Source organism: Portunus trituberculatus, chromosome 19, assembly GCF_017591435.1.
Source record: "Portunus trituberculatus isolate SZX2019 chromosome 19, ASM1759143v1, whole genome shotgun sequence".
NCBI classification, from domain to species: Eukaryota; Metazoa; Arthropoda; class Malacostraca; order Decapoda; family Portunidae; genus Portunus; species Portunus trituberculatus.
Window position 1 is genome coordinate 18,649,227 of NC_059273.1, and position 17,054 is coordinate 18,666,280.

The following is a 17,054-nucleotide window of genomic DNA, read 5'->3' on the forward strand; positions in this document are numbered from 1 at the left end:
CACATTCTTGTGTTCCACACAAGAGTGAAATTTACAACACAACCTTAAGGCCAGACAGCCTCTAGGTTAGTGGTAGTCAACCAGCCAGTGAGATCATACGGCGCACAGTACATAGCCATCTCTTGTCCAGTTATTTATATATATATATATATATATATATATATATATAGGAATGTGTCATCCTGGGCCATTCATTATTATTGTTGTAATATGTTCATTTTGATACTGTCATATCAGGAAGGTTTGAAAAAATTTGATTATTTACTTCAGTAAAAAATTTGAACAAGGCTTAAATCATAAAAGCAATGAAATGTACGAAAATTTGTGGTGAGGTGTTACATTTTACGTGCTAGTGTGCAAACGCATTATGCATTTTTTTCATTCTTAGTCAGAAAAATTTGGAAGAGCAGGGTGATATCATTCTTAGAAGTTTTATTGTTCACAAACTTTAGATGGGTTTTTCTCAGTTTTTAAAGAATGGTACTTGAGTCCCTATGGTTCTGGGGTCCTCTTATATAGTGGTTAATATGTAATGTCATAACCAGCCTTCGGCAGGCTATCACATAGAGCTGCTTACCTAAATATTCCATCACTGTACTTGAGTCCTGCAAGGTCAAGGACAACTAAGTGACTAAGGCAAGTAGATTCTTCCGTTGGCTATTCACAAATGCAGCTCAAAACCAACTATATTTATTGAATAATACATGAGCAAGCACAATAACTAAACACAAAAAAAAAAAAAAAAATGTAAAAAAATACAACCATATCTTCAAATAACCTTCACTGTACTCTACTCAACTCCAACTACAGATTCATCTTAAGCTTCTCATGACATTTAGCATGGCAGCACGTTATCCATCTATACCAAGTAACATCATAACATCACTACACCACTGATACAGTGATCGCTACATGTGAAGGATCACAAACATAAAGTAATACAGCATACATCACAAGACCACAAAGCACCCAGGACAATTCTCTAAGTATTACTTACGTATAAGACAAAGCAGAGGACAACCCAATGCTTCATGGTGAGAAGCTCACACCAGAATGCCTAGTACCAAGTGCTTGAGGTAGGAGCTATCTGCCATCCTCACCTCCCACTCTGCCTAATATTCAGTTGTTCCACATGACTTTAACTTGCAACTGTTTGCCATGGCTAAGTGAATCCTTAAAGACCATTGTTTCCTATATTAGTTAATATTCCTTTCCTTAAGTGCGTTGTGTGCTATGGTCATCATTACATTTCAATTCACCTCTGGGTCACATGCCTCTGATTTACCATATTTCTTTGTTCTCTGAATTCCCTCGGTTATTTTTCATAGCGCGCTGGATTCCCTTGTTATCTCTCATAGCACACGTACTTTTATTGTCCTTATCAAACCTTTCTAAGGCAGTCAAGATTGTTCCTCATCAAACCTTTCAGAGGCATCTAACTAGCACACCTAAGACTTACGATACTCTCTTGTTGGTTCTTGTATCCCTGTGTCATGTGTGTAATGTTTATTTTGTTTGTCAGCTACCCCTTTGTCACAATGAGTTTATGTTGCTATACCAAAACCTTTGTGGAGGTCCTGGTTGTTAATCAGTAACACTGCATCTGACACGTTTCTGCAGAGACCTTGCCATTGTATAGTGGGGGTTACCAGTACAGTCAACTCTCAATTAATGCGAAGATTACATTCCTAGAGATGTCGTGTTATTCAAACATAATTTTCCCATAGAAAACAAAAAGGTAATAAAGGGGGGGTTACGTTCCTGGCCACTGTGAAAGTGCCTATTTTGGGGATTTTGTTACTTAAACCTTAGATATAACTATTAATACATTATTAGATTATGGAAACAATAAAAACACGCTTTCTCATCTTGTTTTAAAGTACATTAAATTTATAAGTCACTAACACAACAAAAACATGTCCTCGCACTCACCATCACTTTGTCGATGCATCACTGATTGTCCTCTGCTGAATTTTCACCCCGTCCTCTCTTGCTCATATCTTCTACCGTACTCACCTCTCCCTCTTCCTCTGGCTTCTCTTCTATGATTTTCTTTTGGAAGAATTGATCTAGTGTGGTTTGATCATCATCTGATCTAAAATTATTTTATAGCAGTTAAGTTCTGTCATCACTTTTCATGTAACTGTTGCACTACTGTTTACATCAAGATCCTTGGCTTCCAATAAGTCCAGTCCTTCCCTTACTGAAGCGATTGTTTCCTTAAATCTTTATTGTTAGAATTTTCTCTGTCTCTGGAGTTTCTGATGCAGGCCATGCTTTTGATTCCTCTAACTCTGCTGTTTCAATCTTTTCCCTCCCTGACAACTGTATTTCACAGTGCAGGTTAGCTCCAGACTGTGAGAAGGAAGAGAGAGTCTCAGTGCAGTTCCCACCAAAAACAACGTGGGTGTGCGTGACATTATCGAGTCAGGTTAACCTACATTAAATTGAATAAATTACGTTATTTAATCATATCCCCTTGAATATCAAGTACAGGGGATCCTCGCAATTCGACAGGGTTAGGGCAGTTTTTCATTGGTCGAATCAGCATTTATTCAAATCGTGAAGCAATTTTTCCCATAAGATACTTAGAATTAGTGGGGATAGGGACCAACCTCCAGCCTAGACCCCCTCAAAACATCAGTATAACCTCTGGAAAACACTAACTTAGACTAAATCATTACAGGCAACCATCACTTAACAAATGGGTTACGTTCCTAAAAAAACGTTCGTTATGCAAATTTTCATTAAGGGAACCAATTATGACAAGTTTGACTCCTGACTTGAGCTTCCATTGAGAGTAAACAAAGCGATAGTGCATCATAGTACAGTGAAAGGTTTAATGAAAGTAAAAATTATGAAGTTAAACTTTTAAGTTGTTTAACTTAAGACTAAGTCATTATAATGTACACTAATGTATGTATGTAAGTAAATCTATAATGTAGATGATCTTAAATTTATGAAGGGAGAGAGAGTGGAGTGGGAAATATGGTAGCTGGCAACCTGTGAAATGTAAACAAAGAAACAAAGGGCGCATCATTGTACCGCATACAAAACTTATATACCACATTTCCACAAGGCTTTCCATTTTATCCATTGTAGAGACACGAGTTCAGGTGGTTCTTTTAGCTTGCAAGGAAGATATGATCTCACCAGCCTTCTTGATAGTCTGCTGACTTGAAAATAGTAGACAGTAGATGGAGTCAAGATGGTGGCGAGCAATGCTATTAGTTTTCTCGCCTTTCGGGTCTGTGAATAATATCCAGCTTCACTTCGAGAGTAAGAGACTTCCTGGCCTTCGTAGCAACGCTAGGTGACATTGCAGGGCGTTTTGGTGGCATGTAGAGCGAGGGAAGACGAGCTGCTGCTAACGCTGTTATTGTTTTGAACTGGGGGAGTTTTGTCCACGAGAGGCGCTGGTGTATTCAAAAGCATGTTGGCTTGCGTGATACGGCGGGGCTTTCAAACTTGGAAAAAAATATCTGGATAAAATTTTGTTAAAGCGAGTTTGGTGTTCATTAAACGAACAGATGGTAGTAAAAGGAAACCTTCATTTTAGCAAAATTTTGTTGTGTGAACCTTCGTTAAGCGGGGATTGCTGGAATATTAAAGGCTTCATTTATATCTAACTTTTTTTTATTAAACACATTAAAGTGCTTTACAGTACATTTTTGGAAATAAAAACACTTGCAGCGGTCTCTCGGTACTTGTCCCTGTTCTTTCAAATTAAGATCTATGGTTTCTAATTAACACTTTTATAAAGTAAATTTTTCTTGTTAACTGGAATGATGCTATAATCCCAAATCAATGGAATCTTGATAAGTAAATGTAAATATATTTGTATATAATCTATTTTTTGTCTTATCCTAAAAGTGAAAAGTAGTTCAGTTGTTTGTTTACATTTTTATGGGACTGCGACGTTCCAAGGCAGAACTTCCAAGGAACAACTGGCCTATATGAGCAGCTCTGTTGTGTATGAGTGACAAAGCTGTCTGAAGAGTTTCTCATAGAGATTATTAAAGGCCAAAAATAGCAACGGCTTGCTTGGGGGTGAAGGGGCCGCCATGTTTGTTTACAGTTGACAAATGCGACAAAGGCAGAAGTGGGCTCGTGTGTGACGACCAGCGTCGACAGAAGTTGACAGAAAAAGTTGACGAAAAAGTGTTAGTGTGACGCCGCCTTGAGCGACGACACAGGGTAGCGTCAGCTTACAATTCCGCCTGGCGGGTTTGCGGCGAATTTGGGGTGGCGGCGGATTTTGACCGGGTGGGTGGTGCGAGAGATATGAATGTAGAATTGGCGAGTCAGTCAGTCGAACCTTGAGGATTGGGTATTAATTAACTGAGTTTGAATTGACGATAATTCGAACTGCAAATGGTTGAATCACGAGGATCCCCTGTACTGTTAAATCAAAATCCCATTATTCAAACTTGTGTTAATTAACCCTTATGTTCCGGTGATTAAACTATTTTCCAATATCCCATGACAGGTAAAAATGGTAAACCTAGAAATTGTCAGAAGACTGTTTGAATACTAATAATTATTTTCTCTTTGTTATTCTGAATACAATGATGTACTTTCTAGCTCAATGTGACCTCTGAAAGTTTAGTTATTGCCTTATCAAGGATTCCTCCTCCGTCCGCTGTGTGATCCGTCAAGCAGAATCAGCTCAGTGAGCGATGACACCGCGCAAACACACACACACACACACACAGACACGGCCCGGTAGCTCAGTGGTTAGAGCGCTGGCTTCACAAGCCAGATGACCGGGGTTCGATTCCCCGGCCGGGTGGAGATATTTGGGTGTGTCTCCTTTCACGTGTAGCCCCTGTTCACCTAGCAGTGAGTAGGTACGGGATGTAAATCGAGGAGTTTTGACCTTGTTGTCCCGGTGTGTGGTGTGTGCCTGGTCTCAGACCTATCCCAAGATCGGAAATAATGAGCTCTGAGCTCGTTCCGTAGGGTAACGTCTGGCTGTCTCGTCAGAGACTGCAGCAGATCAAACAGTGAATTACACACACACACACTCTCTCTCTCTCTCTCTCTCTCTCTCTCTCTCTCTCTCTCTCTCTCTCTCTCTCTCTCTCTCTCTCTCTCTCTCTCTCTCTCTCTCTCTCTCTCTCTCTCTCTCTCTCTCTCACACACACACACTCGGTAGCTCAGTGGTTAGGCGCTGGCTTCACAAGCCAGAGGACCGGGGTTCGATTCCCCGGCCAGGTGGAGATATTTGGGTGTGTCTCCTTTCACGTGTAGCCCCTGTTCACCTAGCAGTGAGTAGGTACGGGATGTAAATCGAGGAGTTGTGACCTTGTTGTCCCGGTGTGTGGTGTGTGCCTGGTCTCAGGCCTATCCGAAGATCGGAAATAATGAGCTCTGAGCTCGTTCCGTAGGGTAACGTCTGGCTGTCTCGTCAGAGACTGCAGCAGATCATACAGTGAAACACAGGCTTCACAAGCCAGATGACCGGGGTTCGATTCCCCGGCCGGGTGGAGATATTTGGGTGTGTCTCCTTTCACGTGTAGCCCCTGTTCACCTAGCAGTGAGTAGGTACGGGATGTAAATCGAAGAGTTGTGACCTTGTTGTCCCGGTGTTTGGTGTGTGCCTGGTCTCAGGCCTATCCGAAGATCGGAAACAATGAGCTCTGAGCTCGTTCCGTAGGGTAACCTCTGGCTGTCTCGTCAGAGACTGCAGCAGATCAAACAGTGAACACACACACACACACACACACACAGAGAGATTGCAGAGAATGGCAACAAAAATGGTTCCGGAATTGGCAGAAATGACCTATGAGGAGAGATTAAAAGAAATGAATTTGCCTACCTTGGAACAAAGAAGAGAAAGAGGAGATTTAATACAGGTTTATAAACTGTTGAATGGACTGGATGAAGTGGATAATGAGCAAATGATGTTGAGAGAGGAAAACTTAAGTAGAACTACAAGATCGCATAGTAAAAAGATAGCCAAGGGAATATGCTTGAAGGATGTGAAGAAATATAGTTTCCCACAAAGATGTGTGGAGGTGTGGAATGGATTGAGTGAGGAGGTGGTGTCAGCAAGGAGTTTGCATAGTTTTAAAGGAAAGTTGAATGTGTGTAGATATGGAGACGGGGCCACACGAGTATGATACCCAGGCCCTGTAAAATTACAACTAGGTGAATACACACACACACACACACACACACACACACACACACACACACACACACACACACACACACACACACACACACACACCTGGTCTCAGGCCTATCCGAAGATCGGAAATAATGAGCTCTGAGCTCGTTCCGTAGGATAACGTCTGGCTGTCTCGTCAGAGACTGCAGCAGATCAAAAACAGTGAAACACACTTAGTCCATTCCGTTGATCAATTTATAGACTTGTATCAGGTCTCCTCTCTCCTTTCTTTGTTCCAAGGTTGGTAGATCCAACCTTGGAACAAAGAAGGGAGAGAGGAGACCTGATACAAGTCTATAAATTGATCAACGGAATGGACCAAGTGGATAATGAGAAACTGATCTTGAGAGAAGAATATGACATCCGAAGCACAAGATCGCATAGTAAAAAGCTGAGAAAGGGAAGATGTCTGAGAGATATTAAAGAATATAGTTTCCCGCAGAGATGTATTGAGACGTGGAAGTTTAGATGAAGAAGTAGTGTCTGCAACGAGTGTGCACACTTTTAAAGTAAGATTGGATAAGTGTAGATATGGAGATGGGGCCACACGAGCATAAAGCCCAGGCCCTGTAAAACTACAACTAGGTAAATACACCCTTGATCGTCTTCCCAGAACACGAGAGGCACACCTGCGTCTCCGTGAGCCACTCTGGGTTCTCAATACGAGGTTTGGAGTCTGTTCTCCATCACCACTATCTCTGTCTTCTCTCTCTTCTGAGAAAAGAGGTGGATCCTCTTAATCATTTTCCGAGTCTTCACTACTGCTGTCTTCGCTTTCTTCAGTTTCTTTCTCATAATCACTGTCATTGTAGTCAGGCTCAGAAGCACTGCTAAATAAAAATTATGTCTCGTTCCATAATGAGTTATGAACTGAGACGTCCCTTCGCTCTTATCAGGGTGCTTTCAACACGGCGCGTCGCTGGGGTTGCCAAGTGTTGCCCTCAGAATGGGAGAATAGCTTCATTACACCTAAATATACAGAGCTAGTGGCAACACTATGGGTGGAAAACGAAGCCAGATACTTCCACTCGCCATCTGACTCAAGAAACCGCGCGTGGAGCTCAAACATGAGGCGTGAAAATTCTTGATTACGGGAACGATCGCCGTGCTACGGACGCACTGATGCAATCATTCATATACGATCGCCGGAACATAAGGGTTAAGAGTTGACTATATCTTATCAGTGCATAAACAAACATGCCTAATGGCCAGGTGGCGTCTATAATTGATCCAACATAGAGGTCGAGTAGTGTCTATAGTTGATCTGCATTGTGCGGGCTAAATTTTGTTTCCACAAGAACTTTTGGCCTGAGAACATCCTTTTCTCACATCAATATTGTCTTCTGATCCTTGGTGTTCTATGGACGAAAGTACTTGCTACAGGGGAAGTAATCATTCCTCTTCCTCAAAGATGTGGCTTGTGACTTTCACTCCTCATGAGGCCAAATATGGTCCAAAACAACTTTACGCGTTAAACATATTGAAGAATAAGTTTATTAAGTATTTCTAGAATGTGTTTTTGATTGACTTTGTGAGAGGTAACCAGAACATTGGATGTCAAATGGAAGATGAATGGGATAGCTTTAACTAATATAGTGTTGGGCTTTGTTAGATATTAGAGTTTTATCAGGGTGTACTTTTGTATTTGCCCCATGAAATGAAAAAGAATAAATAAGTAAAAATAAATAAAGTAAAATAAATAAATAAGTCATTAGATATATACAGTATTTGTGGAATATCTTGCCGCCACGGGGGCCAACGTCATTTCTTTTCATGGGAAGTGGCAGAAGCTCAACTACCTTTCTGAGAAGGCAAGATGTTTTGATGCTTTTCAAACACTTTAACTGGCAACCTTATACACTGTCTGGGAATAGGCAACATTTATTATGCTTTACTGATAATAAATTTGATAAGTAACTCCCTCATAGAAAGTCACTTTCATGTGGTGATTTTTGAAGGCTGACTTGTGTTGCTTACTTTACTATTGGCACTCCAAAACATTAATAATTAAAATCTTTATCCATCTCCATACTGTAGCTTTCTATTTCATTTTATTGTTTTGATATTATATGTAGGTTGGCAAAGAAATTGAAAACAACAGAATAGTATGCAAGTTTGTCACTTACTACAGAAGTATAGTAAAAGTCCATTCTTCTGGATATGGATAATTCAGTTTTTCCAGTGAACTGTCCAAATTCCAATTTTTTTAAGGAACCAATAGCTCTTTAAGTTTTCAAGTAACTGGTTCCTTGGGGTGGCAGAACTGTTAGAACTGGCTCCACAAGGAATTGGTAGAGTGTGGCTGGTGAATACTAGGATCTCAGAACTACCAGCATGCTACTTGGTGATTACTAGGTCTGCTGGCAGTTACAAGACTGGTATTCATCCATCAGCAGAACTGATTCCATGGGCATTTGGTAGAGTGTGCTTAGTTCATACCATCATCTCAGATCTGCCAGTGTGCTGTGTAGTAGTTATCAGAATGTAGCAGTTCTGAGATTCATCTAGAATACAGGCAGGGTTGATTATTGAGTACTGATTCTCGATCTCGAAGTCTGAATGACCTAGGCTCTGGGATGGATAATAATAAACATGCGTACAGCATATGGGTTGTTGATGTTGCTGGTGAGAAACAATCGGCAGATCAAGATGCAGCTGATGTGTACGGGGAAGTATTTGTGTAGTAAAACAACCCACATCATATCTTGTCTTCATTTTTCATTACTTATGTATAGTATTTTCAGGGATACATCCTGATCATCTGACATAACTGATAATCCAGCATATTCCTGGTTCCCTGCTTGTCAGACTAATGGATGGACTTTTACTGTATTAAATTTGCAGGTGAACCTCCCCATTCATCCACCTTGTTATTCATTATATTTACTATTTGTCCCAATTTCACGTGAAATTCAACTGGTCATTCATATGCTTGCTCCATGTTTTGGACAGCACCACCTAATTACTACTGCCATGCTGTCACTTCAGGTCGGCCTCGTGCTAGGTTCCACATGCTAAAATTCATCCACACAAACTTTGTAAAACTGTTTGGCATTCTATTGCTATTCTTTATTGTTTTTATTGAAAATAGTGCAGCCATACATCAAAAGGCCTAATAGGAAACCAGTGAGAATGTCAATTAAATAAAAAAAAATAAAAAATTCTCCTGGTGAAGTTTGAAACTGGAACTCGTTTCTCTGATCTGGCAACTCAGTATGGTATAGAAAAATAATCATATTGAATCATACTGAAAAATAAAGACAATAAATGGGGCCAATGTGGTCAATGTGGCCATCCTAAACTATGTACAGTTCACCTATAATGGAACAAGGGGAATTTTATTTATTTTATTTTTATTATTATTTTCCAATTATTATTATTATTAACAAAAAAATAACTTCCTGATGACAACATATCTGAAACAATAACTTATCAAAACACCCACCCTCACCCACTTCCCTGCTGTCAACTCACTGAACATTCCATTTCATCTCCTGACATTTATGATTGAGATACCTTGTATCACTAGCATTCCATATTCATTTAGTTGCAACATAAGTGGTATTTTAGGAGAAGTAGAGCCTTTTAGTCACTCAATGCTACCACAGAAGCAGTTTGTGTGTGTGCAGAATGCTCTCACCACCACCACCATCACCACCCACATTTGCTCTCTCCCTCCCACCCTCAGTCAACTCCATTGCCGCCTTCACCACCACCGCCACTGACTGAGTGTTCTGCCTCATCTACTGATCTAATGATTGAGATAGCTCATATTACTGTCATTCTGTATCCTTTTGGTTGGAATGTAAGTAATGATAGTTTTTCAAAGTTTTATGTATTTTAGGCTTAATATTATTAGGAATGTTTGAACTAGCAATCATATGGGTTTGGAACAGATTAATCTGATTTGCATTATTTCTATAAGAAAATTTTATTTGCCATTCATACAAATTGGGGCTGCCGTGGTACAGTGGAACCACGTGCATTTTGAGGTCTCCAAGTGCACATGTTTGAATCCTGGCCACTTTCTGAGTGTAGGTAGGGCTTCCTTACTCGGGGTAATGGTTCCCAAATGGGAGGGTTTTCAGATACGATGTCTCCTATAGACCAGGAATTCCTGTGAAAAAGCCCATATAAAAAAAAAATCACAATTTAAACAGCCTCCTGGAAGGGATTCAGTGTGAATAATGAGGTTCCTATCTTGTAAAAAGATAATTAACTCCTGACTTCTCAAAATATTCTTAATAACTTTCTCAAAATATTCTTAGTAACTGTTTGTGATAAGTCTTACATACATGCACAAACAAAATTGAGGGCCATAATGACATGACTAAAAACTAAATTTTATATACAATATGTACTAAACACTTCCCTAAGAGGTACATGTGTATAATACTAAACACTGCGGATTGAGAGAGGATGTTGCTTTGTTGGATGAGATTTATTCATGATAATTGTGGACCTGGAGAAAACACACAGAAGAATTAATAGGGAGGTAATGTGGCAGCATGTCAGTTTCAAGGGTAGTTCTGAAATTGACTAAAATGCTTCTGTGAGGAAAGAGAGGAAAAGAGAGACAAGAGAGATTTCCCATGGTTGTTTAGCATTATTTTCAGACAGAATAGTGAAGGAGGTGGAGAAGAATAGTCTTAAGTCAGAAGAAATGAGGTGTAGTTTGGGAAATCTTCGTTGCACCTCCTATGATTTTTTTTGCAACTAAAAGAGAGAGAGAGAATGATTCTTTGTAAATTTTGGTAGGGATAAGGAAGTATACAGGACATAATATGCACTTTTTGTTGATTTATTTTTGTAAACTCAGTTCATACCTCTGATTTGCTATTATTTGATATTCACTTATGGAAAGTTAATTGCACTGCATGCTTGTGCCTGCCACATTCTTAGTCATGCACCCCAATGTATGGTAATTTTAAAAGTTGTAAGTTTTAGTGTCTTGTGATGGCTAAACTGTGAAGAAAAGCAATGATCAGATCAGATAAAGGTTTTTAAAGTAGAAGCTTTGGCAACATACCTGAATGATTAGAAGGCTGGTGTAAGTAGCATATCTTGTCATGAACTGTAATCATAGTACCAGTTTGGTATATGTTGTTCAGATTTTGGCATAATATGGTTAACTGCAGCACAACTTGCTGTGTGGTTAATTGGAAGCATTCAGAGAAAGGGCAAGTACCTTGTACACTCTGGACATTTTTTTGTTTCTTGCCTCTTCTTGTATTAGTGAAAATTTGCTTTATCACTTGATGGGATAAGACCATAATTTGTTGTTTAAAGATTCAATGATGGCCATAGCGGGAGCAGTATGGCAAGCTTTTCCACTCTGCAAATCCTGCTTGTACTCATCAGTTTTTCCATGCTTGAGAAATTTTCAGTGTTTCCTGAATTTTGAAGTACTAGTGACTTGTGGAAACCTTGTTTTGCCTTATTTAATGATACCAGAAATCTTGTTGAATGATTGTATTAACTTGTTTTCCTCTGACAGGCCAAGGTGTGGTGGCCACGTACCTGGACAAGTACCTGTGCTGTAACCGCCTATGAGGGTCCTGGTGCGGGAGAGAGCCCAGCCACCACGTCCCACAGGCACCAGCTGTGTTGGGGGCCTCGTGTGTCGGCCTCAGTACCCCCCCTCCCTTCTCCAATCAGCTGCACACCACAGCCAGACACTTTGTCATATTCACAGTTTCCCTGGTGACAGCAGTTTTAACTGGTCAAAGAGGGTTGGATTCAGGGGACTTTTTCATTTAGGAAAAAAAAGTTGTACTTTTATTCTCAACATCTAAATTTGGTACTGATGGGTGAGAGTCTATGTAAGTTAGATAGATACGTCTTCCTGTAATTAATTAGTGCAATAGTTTGATATCCCTGGCGGTGCTTCAAATGCATTTTTTGTGGACTTGGATGCAAAAAGTTATAGTGTAAAATAAATTTGGGATCTAAGAGTCCAACCAATACTTATCTGGCTTGTGTGGTTGGGAGAGGGGGGAGGCTTAAGTGTGGTGCCAAAGGGGTCAACAGGGAAGTTCTGGGACTGCTAGGAAGAGCCACCCTACTGAAGGTAGTTTGTGAGAACTCACTCCATGGCCTCATGACTCGCCTTAAGTTGAAATGCACTAATATATGACCCTCTCCAGCATTACTGTTGGGATGACATTTCCTTGTTTGGGCTTGAAAGGGTAATCATTATTTAGCTGTATAATTGTTGTCTAAAAAGGGAAATTGATGTGTTCTTTGAGGTATTTACTTTGATATGATATTGATATTGGCTCTTTATCAAGTTCTTATGTTGAAACATCTAAGAAGAAAACCATGAACAATTTAGTGCAAGAATGCATATGTGGCAGCTATTTCTGAGGAAGTAAAGATCTCCAGGTTTGTGCATCACAGTGCTGCAGTAATGAAAGAAGCACCCAGCAGTAAAATTATTTTCGTATAATGACCACAAGTAAATCAAGTTTCAAGAGGAATGTTTTCATGTGCCATCCACACTGGGACCATCTTGGGCATTCCTACCTCAGAATTCTCACTCAGTCAGTCTCCTGAGATGAGTTGTGGAACATCAGTACTGCTATCATCTTGTGGGACTTTTCAGGAGTGCGTATTCCGAGTTTTCTTTCACCATCTGAATGTTTGTAGTTGTGTGTGGTGAAACTGGAGATGATGCATGGAGAGTGATGTTCACGGCTGTCAATGCGTGTCATGTTACAGAGAAACGTGGTGTCTATAAGAACCATCAACAGACTATTGCATCCAGCCATTCAACTTTTGCAGCTCAGTGCAGCTTCAAGCTCAGTAACTCAGGCAAAAGGAAAACTATGGTTGTGCCTCCCTGGCAAGTGTCTATGGCGTATGGGGAAGAGTGGCCATGGGTTCGTCAGTCCAAAATTAAATGTCTCCCATTCCTGTCTTGGAAACTGGATGGGTTGAAGTGATTTAATTTTAGTGTCTTGATTAGTGACTTTGTTTTTTTCATTTATTGTGTTGGAAGACTGTAAAGTGTGAAAGATTACTTAAAAAAAGAAAGAAAGAAAAAGACATGAAAGAAATAAGCACTTCAGTTTATTAACTAGTAATGTGTCAGCCTATACCAGCAGACCTCCAGCAATGACTGCTGACCTAGTAGGACACAAGACGAGCCCAGCCATTGTGAGGCCAGTGGAGGGCCACAATCGGGCTGCCCCTTTACTGTCAGCTCAGGACAAACTTCAGTGACCACCCTGTTACCACTTTGCCCCCACACACGTACATACATACCCTCATCCTGTATATATTTGCGCCTTGTTTGTAGCATTACACAAGTTGTCGCCAACAAAATGGAACTAGTGATTATTTTAAATGTGGTTTATTTGTGAAACCAATGGTGCTTTTTTTCTTCTATTTCCAAGATGAATGTTAATTGTTACACATTGAATCAAGCTGGCATGAGTGTGGAAACCAAGAGGCACATTGCCCACTCAGCATTGTAAATACCTCATTATTGTACACAGCATTATGACTTGTGACATCCAGACCTCACCATGACAGATCATGAGTGCATATAAGCAGAATTCTTCGTGATTGTGGACAGTTATCGTTCTCTTGTGTCGGGGAACTTGTTGTTGGAAAGCCATAAAAAGTCGTGGAGGCCTAGAAAAAAAACAGAAAAAGAAAAGCTGAAGTAAACTGTGGTCTCTATAATCCAATTCCTGTTATTGTCATTAAGCCATCAAGAGGCTATGTAAGCGAGACCAAGCAAGAGAAGTAAAACTTAGACTCACATCCAAAGGAAGCATGAAGGTCGTCTGCTGTAAGGCTTTCTGAGGCAAGGATGAGGCAGTGTGACTGTCAAACGAGGACTGGAGTTGTCATGTGATAGATTGGATACGTACAGGGACTCTCAGGCACAGGTTAAGCCTCTGCCCCGGGAACCACTCCGTCACTGTTACAAGACTGTGTATGGGGGGAAAATTGCTATTTTCTTCTACTTCTTGAATTTATTTGATTTTTATTTATTTTTATGTTCATTACTTGTTAGGACACCCCCTTTATCCTTGTTGTTCCTTGCAGGCATGAATGTAATGTCTCATATATCTGTATCCCATGTAGTAGTATAAAGTATTTGATATGAAGCTTACTCCCCATGAACAATCTTATGAGGTGAAATGTAATGTTGGACGTGGTCAGTGAAATGTGCAGCATAATTCAAATTCTCGGAAGATCTAGAAGGCTGCACATGGGACGTCTGAGTTGCATTATTTTCAGTAATGTGAGTAAAATATTGTCAGGAATGTTAGGAAATCATTGATCAACTTAACCATATAAAACTGCATTCACATCTGACACATGCACATAAAAGATGGATAAAATTACACCATAAAGTGTAAGGAGTCAATGAGAGCAATCTCAATGATAAAAGTTAATTAAATAGGGATTTGCACTATTACTTCAAAGTAATTATTGTTATATTTTTATAATATATTTATTTGAAGGAAAAAGAATTAATGTTGAGAGTTCTTTGGAGCATGCTCATTAAATTTTTGTAATACAGAGTGTATCCAAAGTCGAAATCACCATTTAATTAGTTGGATATTATGACCAATAGGAAAGGAAGTGGTTGATGATGGGAAGCCTGACCCCCAGTGTGAGTTAGCTCTTTCTTGTCTGTGGGCGGCACAGCATCACAGTCTGCTCATCTACACGGGCCTCAACCCACTGCCCTCCTGTCCACCTGTGAGGCTCAGAGTAATCCTGAGGCCTCCACTAATGCACTTGTTAAACAAAACATATATTCATCCAGTGAATTATAGTGACAAGTGACAGTATTTTGTACATTTGTTATTGTATGTGGAGAATCCACAACCATGAAGGAACAAGCCTTAGTGTTTAAAGGACCTTATTTATAATTTTATAAATTATATAAAAAATGGTAAATTGGCTGTTGAATATAAGAGATACTAAAACCAAATTTGAATAATATTAGTGTTTTACACTGTCGGCTCTGAGAAGCTGCTGCTTTAATTCAGCCTTTGTGTCCTAGACAGGGCTAGCAGAGTCTGCTTCATGAGCCATCATTGCTCTAAGCATTTAGTTTTGATACACAGAGTTTTGTGTGCCAAAATATTACCACTCCCTCATACTTCCAGCCCCAGATACCTTCATACAAGACAATGACAATTCAGGGACATGGAGTCTAAGTTTGGCTCCGCAATGGGAGTTTTGAGGTGGAGTTTGTCACCAGAGGTAGGGAATGTCACTATCTTACAACAAAGCACAATTTAATGTATTGTGGTGTTGTGGTGGTTCAGGCTGGGCTTGCAAGTCAGTCACTCAAGCACCCATCACAACAACACTGTCCAACTCCAAACCTCTCGCAGCAGATATGGCCACATTCCATCCCACCATCACCATCACTTCATTACCTCATAAGTTACTGGTCAGGTCAGGTGGCATCAGGTACAATATTTTAATTTTTGCCAGGCATCTCATCCCTCAGCATTTGTTATCATCCCCCACAGACCTGCAGGTTCAGCAGTCACTGGTGTGAGTGTGGCTCAGTCACACTCACTTTATCTCAGGCATCTAAGTTTGTACAACATTCATCTCCCTGGTCTCCACATCATGTTTATATATTGCAGGTTTATTCATCCCGTGTACAATATTCATCCCAAATCATCCTTCTTAATTGTATATTTACTGATGTACTCATCCCAAGTCAGGAGCTCCTTTTTTATCTTCCTTTTTTAAAATTTTTATTTTATTTATTTTTTATTTGTTTATTTTTTATTTTTTCTACTGAGTTTAAAAAAACAGGTTAAATGTTCCCTAAAGTACTTCTGTCTTCCCATCTGCCAACTGTTGCTTCCAGTCCCCCTGGGGGCAGCTCACAGTGGCAATGGTGTAGGTTGTCACACTTGGGGTAGGCTTCCGGTGCCACCTGCCAGAACCCTCCATGCTCACAAGATGTTCAGCTCCTTTAATTAGATCCACCAGTGGAGTCATACATGCATGTGCACTAATGCTCAGGCCTACACACACATGTACATGCCATACAAGTAAAGACAGTAGTATACATAAATGCACGTATCCATGTAATATTTTTATTGACACTTGAGTATTTATGCACACATACATTAAACAGTTCAAATACATGAATGTTTGCAATATTTACTTGGCTTAACATGTGAACTTTTATTCCTTAAGTTTTGGTAGAGCATGTGTGAGGTGGTGGTGGCCAGCTGGTGACCCCCAGCTGGACCACCTCAGCTGGGAAGTCAGGGAAGCTACCATTTGTGACAAGATAATGATTTAGTTTAGTTCACTTGTAGTGTACAATTAGATCTGAGTTTTTTCTTTTTTTTCAGTTTACACAATTTTTATGCATTTTTTATCTTATATTTGCTTGTTACACTAGATTAGAAGAAATTTAATTTGTCTTTTTTAGGCAGACTGACTTGTGTAACATTGTTTTGCATTAAGGCAGGTATTTTTTTGATGTTTAGGATGCAGCATGAAAGAGGTCAGTGAATACTGCTTGCTGATTGCATCACCTGATGTTCATACTGTCATGATATGAAAGTTAAATCCTTTTTTTTTTTTTTTTTTTTTTTTTTTTTTTTTCATGGATAATTAATAATTCAGAGTAAAAACTGACTTCTTTTGTGTTGTTTCCAATTGCATATAGAATAAATGTTTTCATGCTTTGAGAGGGCTGATGATGAGACATTTGTTCTGTTGCATAGCCAGCCCAAACTCTGTTGTAGTCTTGTCTTTGTATACAAGAGTACTGTAGCACAGGGCTTGAAAGGGTTGGTATGATATGTAATGGTTAAAGCTACAGTTAAGAGAGACAGACCAACCGGGAACAGAATGGGCCGGCTCACTTGGCTAG

The 17,054-nt window shown here is 39.9% G+C and overlaps 1 protein-coding gene across 7 annotated transcripts in view; it reads left to right on the plus strand.

Annotated features, from left to right (window-relative positions):
* LOC123506148 (activin receptor type-2A-like) overlaps window positions 1-16,796 on the plus strand; it is a 45,765-nt gene extending 28,969 nt beyond the window's left edge. For all 7 annotated transcript variants that reach the window (XM_045258059.1, XM_045258055.1, XM_045258057.1 and 4 more), the window contains one exon: window positions 11,673-16,796. The gene's annotated coding sequence lies outside the window, so the exon portion shown is untranslated. The remainder of the gene's footprint in view (window positions 1-11,672) is intronic.
* Window positions 16,797-17,054: the final 258 nt, after the last annotated feature.